Raw genomic sequence first — 15,429 nt, 5'->3', positions numbered from 1 at the left:
TAACTTCTGTCATGTCCCATCTAAAGAACATAATGCACCACAAAATCACTGTACCTGTGCAAAACACCAGGCACCAGACACACAGCCAGACCTTGGTCCAGGTGGTACCAGCAAGAAGCCAGAGACCCTCTCGCCAGGCTTCTTGGCTGGCATTTATATAGCAATCACAGACTTGTTTAGGTTGGAAGACATCTCCTGAGATCATAACCTTTGAAGCAGGGTTCACCCGAACAGGACTGGTTGGGGAGGGACCTGTACTACTGAGGCAGGGCTGACCACGAAGGGCCAGGAGGCCATTCAGGTGCTGCTCAGGAGAGGCAGGTAGGAGCATCAGGAGAAGCAGCAGCCTGTAAAATGGGACTGCTCAGGGCACAAGTCCTCCAGAAGGAAGAAACCCCTGTCCTGACAGGGCTGCAGGCACCCTTTGGAGTCAATTAGTCCTGCCCTCTGCTGATCAGCTCTTCCAGGGCTCCACGTACCATAACCTCCCACGTAAAGCTCAGCCCAGCCATCCAAGCTGGCTGCAAACACATGGGTGGCTTTTATATATAGAAACCTAGCAGCGTGCTAATAACTAGCTAGATAAGGAATAAATGATTCGCAACCTGCAGAAGAAAAATGACTCCCCGCACCCTGCCACAAGAAGCTCAAAAAATTGTATACTGTGGTATAGGTGACGTCGGTCTGCCTACACGCATGAATTCAAATGTTCCCTGAATTAGCAGGAACACTTCGTGTGGCATTCAGCGAGGGGGGCCGCCAGCTTCCAGGGCGTTGCATTAATGATGATTCAAAGAGTTCAGAATCTAAACGCAGGGAATAAAAATAGCTGGTTTCTACTTAGAACAATTCATTATACAACAGACCTTCCTCCAGCCTCCTGCTGCTGCTCGCTTCTCCCCGGGAAGTTTCCCACTGCTGCCAGGGAGCTTTGTCCCAGGGGCAGAGTGGGTACTGAGGTCTGAGCAGCCAGCAATGCTGTCCGTCCTGGGCTGCTGAGAAGAGCTTAAGCCAGGGTGTCCTGCGGAGCACCCGTGGGGTTAATGTCACCGGGACTTTCCCACTGAGACATGTGACAGCATGACTGGGAGAACTGAGGCACATCCGCCCTTTCCCCCTCACTCTCCGTACAGCAAGGGAGGGGAGACAGGGGCTTCCAGTGAGTCATATGTCTCATCTACCTGGGATACCTCCTTAGCAGATGATGAATTGCTTTATGAGGGCCAGTCTGTCCTGGTGCTCGAAGGTGTCCCAACGGGCTCGCCCAGCCCATCTACAAATCCAACTTCCAGGCACCTAACGCCAGATGAAGCAAATCCCAGCGTAGGCTACATTGGCGTATGAGCTCAAGAAAGTGTGCAGCACTGATTTCTCAATGCTACTGAGTACCATGTCACTGGTGGAAGGATCTCCTCACGTCTCGCTTCACGTGTGACTAAGTGGTTTGTGCCTTTTTAATGAGGAATCTGCATACCGCTCCTGAGGCCTCATGGTAGCTGAATAGTGCCCCGCAGCCCTGGGAGCCTTGGTGCGTGTCTGTGGTCCCCTGCTTGTTCTTCAGGCAAAGGCGTATCTCTGCTGGGACTGCCAGCTGATGCCCACTGGGGTGATGGGGAGGGACGGGGTCTGACTGGAGCCTTCCCAAAACAGACAAAGAATAATTTTTCTTCCTTATATGCTCTAGATAATACTTCGTTGTTTTTTTTTTTTTTTTTTTTCGTAGCAGCACAACCAAATGCTGTGAAAATCAATGGCTGCAATATGACAAAGATTTTTGACTTCAAGTGTTGACTAAGCTGGAGGAGCAGATGAACTCTTGAGAGAGACAGAGAATGTATTTTCATGCAAATGTCACTGGTAATATAATCAACTCTCAAGGGAACAGAACCCCAGAAACTTTACAACCTATTTGTCTGTCCCTAAATAGAAGTTTCTCAAAGTTCTCCAGAACATGGGATCTGCTCTGAAGAAGGAAATGCAAAGCATTAAGTAGGTCAAATGAGACAAATGAAGGCAAGATAAGAAAGGGAGAGTTTTCAGGAAGAAAGCAGGAGAGCTGATGAGATGGAGTGGAAGGACCAGGGCAGTGAGCAAGGGTCACTGTCTTTTGAAACCTACCTGCAGTCTCTGCTCTCTTACAGGGCACTTGGGGCACATGCTGGTGACAACATGGTGCATGTTCCAGCTTGTCTGGAAGAGCAGCTAATGAGACCATTTGGGACCAAAAGTGATTTGTTCTGGTCAGTGCTGTTCAAGATGCCTGGAGGGTTGTGTGTGTGTTTGCAAAGTCCTCCGTGGAGCAAGCAGAAGATGAAAAGCACTGAACACAGCTGCCCTCGACCTTACTTATGCTGGGACTCCCAGGGATGGAGGTTGTCCATACTTGCACTGAAAACTTGTGACACAGAGGAAGGCAGGCCACTCTGCTTGGCCTTCTGTGCTACCACCCTGCCCCAAACTGCCAGCCGGATCCTCCTGTCTCACCGTGCTACCAGAGCGAGCAGCAGCCCCAGGACTGGGGCTACCGAGGACTAAGCAGATGAGGAGGAGGTGGGGATAGCTGGGAGAGTAGGGACAGGCTCCTTGCCCTAGATGTTTGTGGCACAGCAGTAACAGGGTGCTCTGAATGGCGATGGCTGTTGCTGCTGTGCCACGAGGTCTCTGCAGCTTTGCAAGGATGTTGCTTTGCTCTAGGGCAGATGTTCCCCTTGCCTAAATGTCCAGATGAAGCTAGGTGGGCCCTGCCTGCGTTTGGAATGCAGGATGGAGATGGTGTCTGGCAGTGGATTTGCTCAGTGCCTGAGACAAAGCAGCTCATGTTGCCTGAGGGTCCTGGGGCAAGGGGAAGCAGGTGGGGAAAAACCAGCAGCTCCCTCTGTCATTCTTTCCAGAGAACAGACTGAGACTCGTCTGCAGCCTCCTGTGTGTGCAAAGCTGTGGGAGCACTTCCTTTGTCTCAAACTAGGTCAGCGTGGAGGCGTGACGTTACTATAGCAATTGGTATTAGATTTCATAACTTTATTTTAGTGATGGGCGTGTTGTAGGATTCACTACTAGATGGAGGGAGGGTTGTCATTGAAACACCCTCTCCAGCTCCTCTTCCCCAGCCTCCCTCTCCCTCCTGCTCTGCTGCCCCTCGTACCACAAGCACGCAGCCGTGTCTGTCCATCCCGTCCCCCCCCTCCTCGGCTGTTTCTGTAGAGCCCCAAAGTCACCCCTGGGCCATACTGTACCTCTCACAGATTGCTGGGCTTGGGGACTAGGCCAGATTCAGCATCCTGTGCACCTTGCGTCCCTCTGGGCTCCAGAGCTGTCCCTCATGAAGACCTGCCAGGCAGAGAGAAAAGGGAAAATGGTATATATATTAAGTCCTAGCAAAGGCACAAGGCAAATTCGAGAAAGCATCCTATGTAAAGAGGCAGAGGCAATACCCATGGGAGCGGGGGAAGATGCGGAAGTGGGTCCCATGTCCCTCTGTGTTGCACATGGACTGAAAGGACGGAGTGGAAATCAGCTAGGTGGGGAGGAGAACATGCAAAATGCCCGGGCTCCTTGCTCGGGGGCACAGGGCTTGGGGCCAGCCCCTTTGTGGGAAAGTGCTCTTTGACTTTCCTCCCCTTGTTTCTTTGTCATGAAATAATCCCTCAAGGAACCCCCTTGCTGCCCATGGCTGTATCTTTGTTTCTTGGCCATGCCAGGAGCTTACTGTCCTGAGCAGGGGTGGTTCTGTAGCCCTCTGTGCCTCATCTTCTGGGCTGTTTCACTTCGCTCTGAGCCCTGGGAGAACAGAGTCTGAAGGCAGGAAGGACAATCCTGGGGATGAACCCCAGAACCGGGGTGGCAGATGGCAGCCAGTTACCTTTGGTGTGTCCTAGCTATACACCTGCCAAAATCTGTGTCTTACTCTCACCTACCAATGCTGCTCATCAGACTTCTGCTTGAGCAGCTCACACTGTAAATCTCTTCCGCCTGGTCACAGTGCTACAGTATTGCAGCTAAAATGTTGTGCTCTTTCTTCATTGTCATTCACCATCAGCTACACTGCAAACAACTGAAAAAAAATGCTCCCTGTATGAAAAGTAAAGTAAGTAAATATGGGGAAAAACCCCAATGTTTCTTAATGTCCTCAAAACCCTATGCATCACAACAGAAAACACAGCCTGAATTATTTTATCAGTGAGATTAGATATTATTTGGGGTTTACATCAATTAATTTCCAAGGTAGGCTTGTGTGTGTGTGCATGTTTTCTCTTCTGCACTGAGAAGATGCAGGCATGGTGCTGGGACAATCTGGGGAGTTCAGCCTCTCACTGCTGAGAAGCAAGGGATAGGAATGGCATGGTATCTCAAAGTGAGGAGTCAGCCTTCCTATGATGGTATTTTTTTTCATTCCTAATTGGACAGAGGCGGCCATCCAGGTCTTGAGAAGGCCTGCCTAGAGCTCAAGGGGGCTTTAAAATAGGCGAACAACAGTTTCTTGACTGGGAGGATGTATGGAAGGCTGGATCTGAGTGGTGGGTTTGACTCCCTCTCTGGTGAAGCAGAGGAAGACCAAACTCGTGCCCTAGTGCCAGTGATAAGACAGCAGCTCTTTGTCCCCAGAAAGGAGAGATGGGCACTGCAGTGCCCACAAGATCCTGCTCTCTCACCCTGCCACCACCCAGCAAGACGGGTTTTCTCCCCAGGTTAACTCATGCGTGGGGGGGGTCTTTACAGACATCCCAGGTGCAACATATGCGTGAGTTATGACAGAAGCACCGTGTTTCCTTCCAAACATGCTCAACAGCCCTTCTTATAATCTGTCCCAAGGAAACAAAGACTAGATAGATGGACAGATACAGTGCAGGCAGAGAATAAGAGGACTTGGTGTTCAAGAGGCATTCAGAGACTCTCACGGTGGATATCCCAACAAACCGAAGAATGGAAAGCCTGGAAAGATCAGAAGACTGCCCTCCTAAATCCGGTACAAACCCTCTTCATCTTCCTGCTAGCTCTGTACCACTTGAACCCCAACAATGCAGAGGAAATGGTTAAAGGAAAGGCACACGCCCTGGGAAAGCCGAGCAGGAGACAGCTGTTGTTTAGACAGGGCAGTCACATATGTCCCCAGAGCTCACCTGTCTTCTACACCAAAACACTTCTTTTTGAGTTTCTTGCTGCTGATGGGTACTCAGCTGTGAAAACCAGAGACAGATGCTCTATCCACGAGGTACAGCAAACATGCTTCCACCTACACCTAACCAAGGAGACCTCTGTTTTGGAGGCATCAGCTCTTGAAGACAAGGGACAATTCCACATCCCAAGCTCAGACATTCCTGTGCTCAGAGATGTCAATGGGGTTGCTGCCAATAGGTCAGCACTAAATATAACATTAATAATAGATGAGGTATGATGAATCTGGGTGCTGCAGATGGCCATGCAGCAGTAATTGCACTAACACCATCCAACCCTTTCATAGATCTCTCCACATGAAAAGTGAATTCCAGCTACTAGTGAGTTGAGTTAGGTCTGAGACAGTAATCCAGACATGTAGAGCCTGCAACAGCCATTAGCACAGCCAGTATCCATGGCTAGTGCTACCTACAGTATCCACCACTAGTGCCCAGCATCCTGTATCACCACCAGTAGCTACTTTGTGCTGGAAGTATCTGTTCAGTACTACCATCACCCATCATGTCTGTGTCTGTCACCAGCATTCTCAGGGTATCCTGGAGTACCTCTAGGAATGGTGCCAGTCCTGGGACCCCTTGGCACAGAGTGACTCTGATGGGTGGGAGGAGCAGTGCCTGGGCTCCAGGTCTCCACTCACCTAGCAGATTTCTCAAAATAAATGATGCCATTGAAGCTCTGGAGGAAGAAGCATTTTTGTCTGTAATACTGCTTTTGTCTTTGCATGCTACTGTTGCACTGAGAAAGCAGTGCTATAATTACCTTTAATTAATATCAGCATCAACACCCCAAGGAAATGCAAATGAACAATTGTGCGACCAGCACAATTACATTACGTTAACTACCAGCAATCCACCTCCATCATCCCCCTCTTTCTTCCATTCTCAGGAGCAGCTCGCTCACGTCATGGCTGCTGCGTGGAGGGGGTGGGATTGAAGACAACATGTGGAAGGACACACACTGCTATGAGAGGTGGTGTAACCTCAGGCAAGTGGATTGCAGACCAAAGGGAATGGTGGGGAGCAGGGGGCAAGCTGGGGTCCCTGAGCTTCCAGGCAACGAAGGCACAGGATGCTGGAGGAAGCTGCCAAAGGTCGTTCCAGGGTGGTCTGCATGATCCCATGCTGTTGTTTGCTCAGGGCTGTCCTGCTGATGAACTGATGTCCCTTCCCCGCATGATTCAAGACACTTTTGGTGAGCTAGGGCCTCTGATGCTCTGCAGCCAAACCTCACTGGAGAATCAACTCATGATTATTGTTCCTTCGAGCCTTGGTCTAGGAGAGGAGGGCCACAACCTGCCCTTCTGTAGCCCATGTGGTTCTGTTGGACTTGAAGTGTGGCTGGAGAAGACCTTGAAGAGACTGATCTGGAGTTCATGATCCCTGGTATTGCCACCTCAGAGATGACTGCAGCTAAGTGACAGAATGAGGCAACTCTGAGTAAAGGATCCTATTGCCTGTTGGGGTGTCCTGGTTTCGGCTGGGATAGAGTTAATTTCCTTCCTAGCAGCTGGTACAGTGCTGTGTTTTGGATTTAGAATGAGAATAATGTTGATAACACACCGATGTTTTAGTTGCTGCTAAGTAGTGCTTACACTAGCCAAGGACTTTTCAGAGGGAAGCTGGGAGGGAGCACAGCCAGGACAGCTGACCCCAACTGGCCAGAGGGACATTCCATACCATGGGACGTCATGCTCAGTACATAAACTGGGGAAAGCTGGCCGGGGGGTGGTGACCACTGCTCGGGGACTGGCTGGGCGTCGGTCAGTGGGTGATGAGCAATTGCATTGTTGCATCACTTACTTTGTATATTCTTTTATCATTATTATTATTATTATTTTCCCTTCCTTTTCTGTCCTATTAAACTGTCTTTATCTCAACCCACAAATTTTACTCTTTTTTCCCCCTCATTCTCTCCCCCATCCCACTAAGGGGGGGTGTGAGCGAATGGCTGTGTGGTGTTTAGCTGCCTGCCGGGTTACACCACAACATGGGGTCTCCAGATGAAGTCGATGAGACTGAGCAGTGGAAAGCACAGCCTGCTTGCATGGCAGCATGACGTGAAGGGCAGGATGGTCCAGCCAGCCACTCCTGGGGCCACACTGGTGTGGCCACAACCTGAGCAGAGCAAGGCAAGCAGAGTACCCATGGTAGGCATTCCTGGAAAGGTGCAGATGGTGCTGGGATTTAATTTTAGTGAAAATATTGTGGAATGTTACAGGCTCAAAAAGCAGCATTTTGGGCTGGGTCTGTGTGAGAAAGGGAGGTCCCTCCCTGGCCGGTCCCTCACCTCCTGCAGCAGGGACTTTCTGCTTCTCTTCCAAACTTGAAAGACCCTCAGCAAACTGCCCATGTCTGCTTCTTGTTAAACCTGAGAAGAAATGAAGTCCTCGTGTCAGGGAACCGGCAAAGTGACCTGCCAGGGCTTCCCTATTTCACAGCTGGCCCCATGTCGGATCCAGAGCTCTGGTACAGGAGAAAGGCTGTGAGCCTGAGTGAAGATCCTACGAGCACAGTAGGGACGTCCGCAGGGACGGAGGGGATGAGTAGCTCCAGCACAGGGGCAGTAAGAAATGGGTGAAGAGCACAGCCGGACGTGCAGGCTCCCAGTGATGGCAAGCGCTGTTGAATGCAATGTTCCCCTCCTCCTGAGTTCCTTCTGCTAGTTAGATTTAGAGACTGTAAGTTCAGGTATAGTCATTACAAACCTCTGGCATGCTCTCCTTTATGAAATAGGCCATAGCATCATTCTGTGCAAATCTAGCAACAGAAATAATGAAAATAAATATATGTGTGTTCTTGTACCTCTAATCTCATAACTATTTCTCTGAATAAAACAAATACATTAAGGTCCTTTGGGTCTCCCAGAAAGAATTAAATTTTGTATGAAGGATGCTTGGGGCTTGATTTGAGAGCTATCACTGCCTCACATTCAAAAAAGGAAAAAAGGATGCTGTGGAGAGCACAGATGAGATATGGCTGTTCGTAACTGAAGAGATTTGTAGCCAGTATTAAGATTCTTCTGAAGGAGCTATGAATGGAAAAATATGTGTGTGAAAGCACCAGAGGAAACAATTGAGCAAAGGTGGGAAGAGTGGCAAAGTCCTGCTGAACCGTGAGGAACATGTTCCTCTCTCCAAGCCCAGAAGGCTGGTGCTCTGCAAAGGTCCCCGCACAGATGACTTGTCAGCAGAAGAGTTGCATTCGGGTCATGAGAGGAGGGAAACAAGGTTACAGCACATTGCATGTGCTGTTCCTCTTCCTGCTGTCCCGACAGGAAGGTACCCTGAACACAAAGACAATGCACACTAATCTTGCGTAAGATTTATGGAAGCTGAAGCAAGCAAGAGGTTGAGGCAAAAGATCCACCCATTGTGACTGTTGACTCCTAGAGGGTATAAAAGACCGATCCAAACCCCACATCATTGTCAATCAAGAGGAACCTCAGAGACATAGTGGGGACCCAACAGCAGTGCTCTTATTCTTTAATTTTGTACACAGGTGAACCTGGCAAGACCTCCTGGACATAAGCCTTGGAGCTTGCGAGTACATGAAGGAGAAAGACTTTGGAGAGAATGAGTTTGAGTGACTGAAATCTGTTTCATTTGAAAGAAATACTGATAAGATCTTATATTAAATTTTGTGTCATTAATTCACTAAATAAACACACAGACAACTAGGATCTGCTCTGCCTGACTAGAGATTGAAGCTTGGGTAGGTCAGCAGCACCAGAGACAAGAGGAGGGGACACATTCACCATGGGTGGAGGTTACCAATTCTTAGCATGGGAGCAGAAGAAAACAGTTCTGAGGTTCCCGGTGGAGGAATGGGAGATGGAGCTGGGTGGAGCAGAACTGAGCCTCTCTGGTCCACGCAGTGAGATAATCACGCCCGCAGTGAAACCCAGCAGGGAAGATGGATGCTCTTACTGAGGGATACCACTGACCAGTGGGGTGGCATGTTCCTTCCCCAGGGCCCAGATACACTGGGTGTCCACAAGGCTGGGTAGCCTGTAATTGCTAAGGAGAGATTCACTAATCTGCACTAAGGATGCACCTCACAGGCAAGAGCTCCTGGGTGTGCAGAGGGCAGTAGTGGGGTAGGGCATGCGGGAGGCTCTGCTGGGTTATCTGCGTGCCTCTGCAAGAAGGCGGCTTATGCGGCTGTGAAAGAAGGCTGGCAGCGTGAGGGTGTGAGCTGGCATGGTCCAGCGTGCTGCAGTGGTGCAGGAGATGCTGTTCATGCTGGAAGACCTTCCTCTGAGGGCATGGAGAGCAAGGAGGGTGTGGGACAGACCCAGTAGGATATGAAACAATGAAGGAGAAGGGCCAGTAGGAGGGACTGAGCAGCCTCCATTAGCGTGACATCATGATGTTGAGAATAAAATTGGTCCAGACAGCAAGGGACTTGAAGAGAAGAAATTCTTTAATTGCCTTCACATCAATGCCAGGGAGCCTGGATAATACACTCTGGACACGAATTTGACCTAGTTGTGCTCCCGAAACCTGGCTAGGAGCATCACATAATTGGACTGTTAAAATCAACACCTTTAAGGAGGAATGAGGGCGCAAAGAGGGACATTGTCATGGTGGGCAAGGTCAGCTTTTTGAGTCTTATCTACCTGTAAAGCTTACAGATCTGTGTCCTAGCAGAGGAAGCAGAAGATGGAGAATGTATGGGGCCTTCCACAACTCACCAGCTCATCCTGGTGAGCCTCACAGCCAGCTCTGCAAGCATCTTTGTGATATGCATGGAAAAGAGGTTGCCTTGTTATGAGCAACTTAAAGGGAGAGACTTGAGCTGAGAACTGCATCCTAGTATGACTCCAAGATGGACTTGAGGGACATGGTGGCTAAACAGCTGGACATAAGATATCTGTACAAAATGATGGTTAAAATGAGACTCTGCCTTGATCAGTGAAGGACACTGCAGTAGAAGCAGGGCCTGTGTGTGGCATGGACAGTATCTTACTAGAAGAAAGGTCCTTTTCTGGCACCTCGGTATCTGGGAGGATGTTGATAAACTGGAGATGGTTTAGAGAAAAGCCACAAGGACTGCACGATGTGGGTCACACCGGGAGACACCAGGAACACAAGCAACTTAACTGCCGACCACCAGTCCTTAAAAGGCTGACAACAGAGGGCTCTTCATCGCTGCAGCCAGGACCCCTTGGGCATCCAGGGGCAGGCAGCTGAAGATGGTTCACTCTAGACCACAAGCAAAGAAAGGTTTTATTTTTAATAAAAAAGAGCAATTGGCCATTAAAAGGACTATGCTCCGCTGAGCGTAGCAGTGCATTCTCCATCATGGGCAAAAGTTCAAGTCACCTGGGAGGTTTTTCCCAAGATGTTTAGTTCAAATGCAGTTCTGAGACCTGAAGGATAAAGAAATTCAGGGATTTCTGCCTTGGTTGCTATTACCTTTCCAAAAGTGACTGTAATTCTGGTTTGGGACACTGTGATAAATGGGACACTTGCACATGTTTAGGGCCCCTGATTTCATGCTTACCTCTTCCAGGAGACAGACCAGATTTATGGCTTTTTTTTTTTTTTTTCTTCCTTAAAAATAGCCCTGGGAGTACCACAGACACAGAACAGCATCAGATGGACAAGTCATCCCAGTACTGCTCAGTCCCATGGACAGGAGGGGGCAAATGCCAGACCCTCTATTGGGCCAGGTAAGGCAGTGAGGAACTCCCCTGCTCCAGCTGGGTGTTGTGGAGAGGTGTGGGATCCCCCTGCTCATCGGTCCTAGGGTGGACTCCCTGCTTTGAGATGCAGCCAGCAGCATGGGAGAAAGTCTGTGAAGGGCTGGGAAATGCATGAACGCAGGTACAGCTCGGCTCAGGGAGCGGGAGGAGAAACACCAGCTGCACTTGCCCAGCCTGTTGGCTCTCTCCTAGGAACCTGGCATGGGCCACAGACAGGCCACCACCCCAGGTGACCCCTGCTGACCTGTCCATCCTACGGACAGCACCTCAATGCCAGTGGGAAGCTCTCAGTCTTTCTCATGTGGTGAATGCTTTCCCATGATAGTTTTCACCTTTCCTGCAGGTTTTTCCCCCCCCCTAAAGCCTGAGCTGAGGCCAGGGGAGAGAGCGTCTGGCCCTATGGGAGAACATTACTGGTGATGCTCTGGCACCTGGACATCACCTCTTCCAAGAAAGTCCATGTTCCTTCCAAGCTACCACCTGCCTGACCTAGAAGGAAGGTGTGAACACTGCCAGCGGTAACACCAGGCATGCAAGGAAAACAAACAGCTGCCTCCAGCCTCTTGCTGATGGTCCAGGCTAAGAAAGGGATCTGCGCTAGCTGCTCACCAGTGCAGCAGAACCAGGCTTGAGCCAGGGGAGAGGGGATGAGGTGAAACCCCTCTGGGGACTGCAGGGCAGGCTTAGGGCACCACAGACTTCTTGGCTACGGCCCAAGCCTAGGCAGGACATGGGCTGCAGTGGTGGCTGTGCAACTGGAAGAGGTTTTTCCAAGAAGGTTATGCATGACTGTGGAAAAGGACAGAGGCACATTGACCCAAAGCCAAAGAAGAGCAGATTCCCCTGTGCCTACAGCTGCACTTACATTCAGCCATGGTTTGGCACATGCTCACTGTCTCTGCTGATTCTTATTTTAACCTTTGGCCAGTCACGCAAAGCCAGAGGACACAGGGTTTGATCGCACAGGTGGGATAGCCAGCCAGAGCTGAAATGTGGCTACAGAGCAAAGAGAAGGCCAGAGGAGCTGGCTTGGAGCCGCCTCCTCTGCTGCCCAGCCTGTTCCCAGCCTGTGGCTCTGCAGTGGCTCTTCTCACTGCTCTCCTCACCCAGCGAACCGAGGAGCCTGGTCCTGGTGGGGATCTGAAAGGGCTTCCTGCTGCAAAGTGCCTGTGTCCTGACCATGCTCACTGAGCCCCACAGGAGGAAGACCTACTCTCCTGTGGCAGAGAAGACCTGAACGATCTGTCCTTGCCACTGCTCCTTGCTCTCCCTCCCTGACACTGCTTCTCTGCTCAGGCTAACAAGAGATAGAGAGCAGCATCTGTCTCTGGGATTGAACACAACCTGATACGGCCACTCAAAATCTCAGCAAAAAATCCCTAAACCAGGTCTGCCACACAACCATTCATGTCAGAAAGCCCCATGCTTGCGTAGCTCCCACTGAGAAGCCCTTAGCCTTGCCCCTTCATCGGCTCTGGCGACCCACTGTGCTATTGAGTGCTCCGGCAAAGCTCCTGGCATGACATCTGGGATAATCTGCATCACCTAACTGGGTGCCACTGAGGCAGAAACACTTGGACCTTCCTGGGGCAGGTCTCTGCTCTGTGCTTCTCGCCTGAGCCCTGCTCTGACGTGGCCACCGGCTGCATCTTTGCAAGGGATGGAAAAGATGAAGCACATTGCGAAGCTGTCTGTGGCAAACTCAAGTAAGGGCAGAGCACGCTGGTGCTAAAAGAGAATAGCCAGCCCAGAAAGAGAGGGGACATGTGCGCGTGCATACACCCCTCTGCGTGTGGTGCTGCTCGGGTCGCGTGGCTGGGAGCGGGTCATGCTGTGTTTGACTAGCCTGGCCCATGGCGCTCGCTGTTTTGCAGTGCGCTGTGCTGCGCTGTGCTGCCTGCTGTCATACCAACAGCCACTGACTGGCACTGCTTTGTGGTGGATCAATTTGCTGCGGCTCCTCGGGATGCGCTGGGCTGGTGGCTGCAGATTTGTGCTGGATGAGAGGACGTGCTACGCTGATCAGGGCTGCTTCACGCGCCTGCCGCTGCTGAGCAGCGGTGTCCTCTCTGTGGTATGGAGGATGCTGTTGCTCTGATAGCAAGAAGAACTCTGCAGGTGCCTGCCTTTAACAAGATGAGTAATTCCCTTTCAGCCCTTTAATCAGTCACTTTTAATTAGCGTGCCAATTGTTTTTTCCTTAGCAAACAGCTCTTTCAAGAAGGGTTTTTGCTGCATCTGCTAGGTTGGGAAAACACTGTTCCCAGAAGGGGCTGTGTCTTAGTTCTTCGGCAGGAGGTTCCTCCTGTGGAGGCTGTAGGACCGGGCTCATGTGCTGAGCATGGCACAGGTCCTCCTCGTCCCTGGCCCACACCAGGGATGAGCACCCAGCAGAGAAGCCACTTACTGCTCTCAGACTTTTGGGTGGCTGTAAAATAGGGGGTCACCCCAACCCAGGATGACTATTTTCCTGACTCCGGTAGTGTTTAGCCACAACTGGCTGTTGCCTTGCTGAAGCTGTGCATCTCCTTGCACGCTGAAATTGGGGAAGATGTGCCCTTCATCGGTGGCTCCTGCCTGGCTTTGCAGTTCACCTCCCAGGCTGCCTGAGCTGGACAGTATGACTTTCACACTGCTCTGAGCAGCACACAGAGGTCATGGAGAACCTCGCAAGCCCAAGGAGGGATTATGTGTGTGCTGCCAGGATGGAGGCATTCCTGGCGGTGCCCCGTACTGGTGGTATCCTGGAAATTGCATTTTCCAGAGGACCCAAAGACTAGCTTTCCCTTCCTGTAGGCAGTGACATTCTGCTTATCCACATCCTTTTCAGCCTTTTTTTTTCTCTTTTGAAACTTCCTTAGCTTTGTGCTTCTGATATCTCATGGCAGCAAGTTCTACAGGTGAATTTTGCTTGTGGAAAAAGGATCCCACCTTGATCACTTTCCGTGATGCTTTGTCCTTGTGTTAGGGAGAAGAGTAACCAAAGCAGCAGTTCCCTGCTTTGAGGCATGCACTGTTTCCCAGATCTCATTCCCACGAGTCCCTCTTTATTTCTTCCCATGTGAATTTTTTGGGCCAGGACAAAGTGCTGCTGCTCAGCCATGAGCCTCCTGACACTGTGCAGCTGCCCTGGGTGAGATGGGCTGAGCACCATCCCACACCGCAGGGCAGACCAGCTGAAGGCCCTCCTGTCTCTGGCACTGATAACCCTTCTGCCACCTACATGCTTTCTGAATGCTGCTGCATGGTGGGAAGTGATCGTCCATCAGCCCCTTGCAATAAAACCAGTGCTGCTCTCCTAGAAGTCATTAAACTCTCCAACTACAGTTCCCTGCACGTGTCTATTAAGGTGGCTGTGTCACCTCTGCTCTGGCCTAATATCCTGCAACCTCTGCCCCTGGGGGAACAATGGAACTGGGAAACATGATGCTCAGATATGAGGTCTGGTTCCAAGCAATAACAATACATTGGGTGAAGGGAATGAATCATGCGCTACCAAATACTGCTCGAGAGTCATTCACTTGCCACCTCCATCTCAGGCTAAGCCAAAACCCTGTATCCAAACACGTCCTGGCGGGTAGGCATTTTGGGGCACACAGAAGTATAAGATCCAGCCTACAGCAAGGAAGGGTATAATGCGACCTAGGTAAAACTATGGAAAAATAAAATTGGAGTGGCAGTGAAATATATGTTCCCTGGGGGGTAGAACAGAAGAGTTTGTGGTGAGTGTGGCACCACTGCTTGGCATAGGGTTTATGGTAGGGTAGGGCCAAGTCTTGTCCTGTCAGAAAGAAGGTGTTGAGTTGGGGACATAGTGATGAAGGACATAGTGTCCCAGGCCATGCTCCTTTGCTGTGCCCTGGGTGCCTGGGGTAGGGGCATGGATCAGGCAGCTTAGGGATGGGGCAGCAACCAGCAGAAGAGAAAGTTGCTCTGGATGAGGCTGTTTCCCCGCAGCTCTGCCATGATCCTGCACAAGCGGTGTGATGTGGCACAACCAGAAACTCCTCCGTGCAAACCTCTGTGCCACGGGCTCCACACACCTGTGCCAGGGCGGGGATGAGGCTCCAGCCCTGGCCTTCATAGCTTGGGCAAAGCCGAGCTGGGTTCGAGGTCTACCTCGCACACAGCCTCTTTGGAGGAGCACATGGTCCTTCCTTTCTCTGGTGAGAGAGACAGGAGCTTTGAGAAGGGAAGGTCACACTGCAGATGGTACAGCTCCCAGAGACCAGGGCAGGGGAGCTGCACACACAGAAATTTTTCAGTTTCTTGCTAAACTTAGGAAAGAATTGCTTCTTCCAGGCTTTCCTGCAATTAAATTTTTGTTTGGTTTTCCCAAGGAATTGGCATAAGAAAAGTGTTTTGGGATCAGCATGACCATTTTTTGGGGGTCTACAGTAAAATACTTTTTTCGGTTGTTTTGGGTTTTTTAAACTGTTCAATCTTTTTGTTGTAAAATATCACTCTTTCTTTAAAATATATCAAAACAACATTTTCAGATTAAAAACGGAAATGTTTTTGCTTAGCAGGCACCAAAATTGAAATGGAGGC

General features: G+C 50.5%; 1 protein-coding gene across 7 annotated transcripts in view; it reads right to left on the bottom strand.

The window, feature by feature from the left end:
• DLGAP4 (DLG associated protein 4) overlaps window positions 1–15,429 on the bottom strand; it is a 179,938-nt gene that overhangs the window by 80,417 nt on the left and 84,092 nt on the right. For all 7 annotated transcript variants that reach the window (XM_076352238.1, XM_076352240.1, XM_076352242.1 and 4 more), the window contains one exon: window positions 3,234–3,327. The gene's annotated coding sequence lies outside the window, so the exon portion shown is untranslated. The remainder of the gene's footprint in view (window positions 1–3,233; window positions 3,328–15,429) is intronic.

Source organism: Aptenodytes patagonicus, chromosome 14 (assembly GCF_965638725.1).
Source record: "Aptenodytes patagonicus chromosome 14, bAptPat1.pri.cur, whole genome shotgun sequence".
In the NCBI taxonomy this organism is placed as follows: domain Eukaryota; kingdom Metazoa; phylum Chordata; class Aves; order Sphenisciformes; family Spheniscidae; genus Aptenodytes; species Aptenodytes patagonicus.
Note: the sequence above shows the minus strand (reverse complement) of the source record. Positions and strands in the feature narration are given on the sequence as shown.